Here is a 5234-nt window from a genome sequence, read left to right on the forward strand (position 1 = left end):
TATTAATTATTTTGAAAGTTTAAATTTATATGAAATTTTATAACTCGGTTAAATACGCTTACAAGTGCATGTGTTTTGGTGATACCTCGTACCCTATTTCGGTGTTGGATACGGGTAAGGGGTGTTACAACAGTAGGGTGACTTATCGGCGCCGAAGAAGAGATGTGGAGGTGGTGACAGATCTGCTACAGTGTCACGTCAATACTATCGAACCTCTAAAAGCAGTGCCGCTCGAAGCGAGTGAACCACTCAGAGAGGTCCTCTAATGTAGCAGCAAAAGAAATAGAATGGAGACTCGAATGTGGAGGATCATTGAAGTCCTCGGGTTCATTCTGAGAGTTAAAATGATATAGTCGATACTGAGGAGGGTCTACTCCTCAAAGTCACTCGATCATCCTTACATGGGTCATGCTCGATATTCTCTGTGGGGACATCTGGTCGACAAGTGTAAGCATACAGGACTGCTCCGGTGTGTCGAGGAGGCCAAAATATCGAGCTTGTTGAGTCACATAAGGGCCTAAGTAGATAGGACGCTTCCTGTTGTGATCTGTTTGATGGCGGAAGGCTAGGGCGATGAAGTAGGCTAAATAAAAAATATGTATTGTGGCCATGCTCCATAAAAAAATACATCGGTGGTACTGACGAATCCGATGCTCTCTCTCTCCTACCTGTTAATGTGTGAGATAAGAGAGCATGAATATACCGTAATGCCAAACGAAGAGAAGTCGCCTTTGAGCGACTTGCGTCATAAGTTTTCGTACTCGCCGTAAGATTTACCCAACAACTATATGACGAGTAGTGGATGTGTCAATATAGGCGGAGGAAGTTCTCGGGACTCATAAACTCCTTAGTATATAGTCCCAAAGCAACGTTAAAATCAGGGACACTCAAATGGCGCACCAGAATACCGAGTCAGAAAGTGATGGTGCCCAACTCGTCATGAGTCGTCATCACATGCTAGAGGGTAAATGTAGAGCAAAACTCCAAAGTCAACTCCGTGTATATAGGCTCAATGATAGAGAAAAACATGTCCCATAAGGCTGTGGCAATAAAGGCTCGAACATGATCAACTATCTGGACCTACTCTAAAGCAACCTAATCAGTACATTAGCCTAAGCCGAGTGGTCGCATCCGAAGTAGCTCAAATAAGTCCTTCTAGGGACCCACTAGAAATCGAATATAGGAATGGCAGGCCTCGGCAGAGGTGCTCAAGGAAGAGGTCGTACCAGAGGTCTTCCACTATTTCGAAGCGAGGACGGCGACCTTGGACTTGCTTCATGTGTTCGTCATGATGTACCTAAAAATAAAAGAATGCAATATTAGGAAAATGATAAATAAAGAATTATCAAATACGCAAAAAGAGGGTCGACAAATCAAAATCCAAGCAGTTAAAGAATGAAAACCTAAAAGACAAATAATAATCATAAGAACAATAGTAACAAATAAGAATAATAAGATAATGATAATAAAACTAAGAAAATCAAAGCAACCAAGAATAAAATAGGAATTGTAATAAAAACACTACTAAAATAATAATAAAAGAAATAAGAACAAAAACAGAGGTACAAAATAGAATAAGCAAAATGAAAATAAAAAGGGACAATATAAATTAAATTTACTACTAATAAGAGGACAAATAGAAAGTAAACTAATAAGAAGAATAAGACTAAACTAATAAAATAAAACAAAATCAGAAGCAGGAAAATGAAAATGAAAAAATAATAATAACAAGAAAAATAATATAGATACTAAAATAAAAGAAACTAAAATAAAGTAATAAGAAAAGAGAATTACAAGAAAAGAAGTAACTAAAATAAAATATAGATAAATAAATAAACAAACAAAGAAAATGGGGAAAAAAGGGAAACCGACAGTGATGGTGGTGGTACACACAGCGATCGACGGGCATGGGTGGGTGGTCAAAGGGGGCTGGATGCGGGTTAGAGAGGGACGCGAATGGGACGACTATGGGGGTCGGGTGTATGTAGGGGAAGAAAGGGAGAAAGGGGAAGGGCGTGGGTGGTGGTACGATAACGAGGGTGAAGGGGAGGGCGGTTCAACGCAAGCATGGGAAAGGTGGATGGATGGCGATGAAGGGAAGAAAGGGAGAAGGGAATGGGTGATGGGGTAAGGGGCCTGTCAACGGGGGAAAACGACGACCAAAATGGGGGAAGAAAGTTAGAGCAGCGGCTAGGGTTAAGGCTGAAGGAAGAAGATAAAGTAAAAAATGAAAAGGGGATTAGGGGTTTAACATCGGTGACACGGTTGTGTGAGGCCCGTGTTGGGCCACACGGCTGTGTCACATGCCCATGTAAGGCGTTTTCAGCCTGTGTTCATTTTAAAAATACAGGTCCAGTCTTCACATTACCACGGACACGCCTGTGTCTCCAGGCCGTGTGGAACACATGGTCGTGTCGCATAGCCATGTGCAATCTCCTTTGCTTTTCCACACCCATGTGTCTCGCACACGACCATGTGTCTTGCCTGTGTAACTCTCTGACCTGATTTAAAATTAGAAAAAAAAGTAGCTCCAGGTTTCATATGGCCTAAGACATGCCCGTGTCTCCAGGCCGTGTGTGCCACATGACCTTGTAGACCATTTTAGGTCGTTAACAGTCATATTTTTGAAAAATTAAGTCCTAGGATCTACACGGCCATGTCTCCAGGCCGTGTAACTCACTATTGAACCCCTTATAGAGCACATGGCCTAGGACACACCCGTGGGTCCAAGCTGTGTGGGTCAAAAACATTTTTTTAAAATTAATTAAATTTAAAAAATATCATGAAATCAGATTAAGAAAGTTAACAGTGTTAACACTCGGGTTGCCTCCTGAGAAGTGCTTATTTATAGTCTAATCTTGACTTACCTCGTATTCACATGGTCAAGGTGTTTTGCGGAGCCAAAACTCCTCTTTCTCGTTATCAATTCTATGATCAAAATAAGGTTTAAGTCGAGTAATATTTACCTTAAATGTGTCAAGTTCAGAATTAGTTAACTCGATTGTACCGTATAGAAAGACATTCAGTATTGTAAAAGATTTTGATTTGTTTGCATCTAGCTCTAAAGTGGCAATACATGGATCAGTTTTATCTATTAGTACCTTATCTTTAACCTTGAATTGGTTCGTTCCATCCACATGCTCATCATGGCGTCGCTTTTACTTTGCATCGTGTATTCTCGGTTTCTTCTTGACATGTGTTCGCCATTCATCTAGTTCATCAATCTGTAACATTCATTCTTCAGGAGTCCTTCTGTTTCTGCCATATGGACTGACAAGTGGCTCCATTAAGTTTTTTCGAGGGATTTCCTACAAGAAGGATTGAGCCACAGGATTACTCATATTAATAGAACTTGTATAATCATATTGATCACTAGATGTCTTAACAGAATCAGGAGCTTAGAGGGTAATCGTTTTATCACTTACACGAAGTATTAATTCACCTGTACCAACATCAATAATAGTTCTAGTAGTTGCTAAAAAGGGCCGACCTAGAATCAGAGGTACATCACTATCCTCACCCATGTCTAAAACAACAAAATCAACTGAGAATATGAATTTATTAATTTTTACAAGTATGTCTTCAATAATACCCCTAGGAAATCTAATGGTTCTATCTACTAATTAAATACTCATCCTAGTTTGTTTGGGTTTCCCAAAACCTAATTGCTTAAACATTTTATAAGGCATGAGATTAATACTAGCCCTTAAATCAGCCAAAGCATTATTAATATTCAAACTACCAATTAAATAAGGAATAGTAAAACGCCCTGGATCTTTCAATTTGTTGGGTACTCTATTTTGTAGTATGGCTGAGCAAATTGCATTTAGCTCCACAGTCGACGAATCATTTAACTTTCTTTTGTTCGCCCAAAACTCCTTTAAAAATTTAACAGAATTAGGCATCTGCGAAAAAGCTTCAATAAATGGTAAATTAGTATGTAATTTTTTCAAAAGTTTAAGAAATTTACCAAATTGTTTGATCATGTGGTCTCTCTTCATCGCATTAGGATATGGCACTCGAGGTTTATATTATTTACCAACCGGTTTTTTCTCTTCATCGTGTGGTCTCTCTTGCATCGGTTCTGATTTAGATTCAACTAACTCTTCTTCATCTTGAACGGTAATTGCATGAAGCTGCACTCTTGGGTTAGTTTCAGTATTGCTAGGCAAACTACCTTGTGGTCTTTTTGAAATTAGCTTAGCAAATTGACATATTTAGTTCTCGGGCCCATGAATCGATGCTTGTTGATTTTTAAGCGCTGCTTTAGTGTTTTGAAAATGGGTTTCTAACACCGAGATAAACTTCATTAACATCTTCTCAAGGTTCGGGTTCTTCTCTTGCTGGTAAAGTTGTTGTTGGAAGCATAGAGGGGGTTGTGCTCTTTGATTTCCTTGACCATCCCAAGAGAAATTGGGATGGTTCCTCTAACCTGCATTATAAGTATTATTATAAGGGTTATTTTGAGGCCTACAATTATTACCCATATAATTTATTTGTTCGTTCTTCGTGCTAGGACCGTAGGGTAAACATTCTGGATTGTTCATTCCTCATCCATTTGTAGTGCATTGCATCACCGGATGCACCTACGTAGAAACATATAAACCATCAATTTTCTTATTTAAAAGTTCTACCTGATTCGATAACATGGTGACCGCATCTAAGTTAAAACACCAGCTGCTTTCATCTGCTTCGTCCTCATGACTTGCCACTGATAATTATTCAGTGACATTTCTTCTATAAACTCGTTAGCCGCTTCGGGTGTTTTATTATTTAGAGTTCTACTGGCTACTGCATCGATCAATTGCCTTGTTGAAAGATTCAAACTGTTGTAGAAGGTTTGAACCTGTAGCCATAGAAGTAACCATAGTGAGGGCACCGTCTCAATAAGTCCTTATACATCTCTCATGCATCATATAAAGTCTCTAAATCGATCTGAACGAAGGAAGAGATATCATTCCTCAATTTGGTTGTCTTAGCCGGTGGGAAGTACTTCAGTAGGAATTTCTCGGTCATTTGATCCCATGTAGTGATAGAACCTCGTGGTAAAGAATTCAACCACTGTTTAGCTTTGTTCCTCAACGAGAAAGGGAATAACAGTAGGTGAATGGTGTCGTCAGAAACGTCATTTATCTTGAAAGTATCACAGACTTCTAGAAAACTATCCAAATGAGTATTTGGATCTTCATCTTGTAAACTATCGAACTAAACAAATTGTTGTACCATCTGAATAG

General features: G+C 39.1%; 1 non-coding gene across 1 annotated transcript; it reads left to right on the forward strand.

Annotated features, from left to right (window-relative positions):
- The first annotated feature begins 4861 nt into the window (after positions 1-4861).
- On the forward strand, positions 4862-4968 carry LOC121218866 (small nucleolar RNA R71). The gene has a single exon (XR_005915345.1). It is a non-coding gene; the product is annotated as a small nucleolar RNA R71 (small nucleolar RNA).
- The last annotated feature ends 266 nt before the right edge of the window (positions 4969-5234 follow it).

The sequence above is a fragment of the Gossypium hirsutum genome, chromosome D06, assembly GCF_007990345.1.
Source record: "Gossypium hirsutum isolate 1008001.06 chromosome D06, Gossypium_hirsutum_v2.1, whole genome shotgun sequence".
NCBI lineage: Eukaryota > Viridiplantae > Streptophyta > Magnoliopsida > Malvales > Malvaceae > Gossypium > Gossypium hirsutum.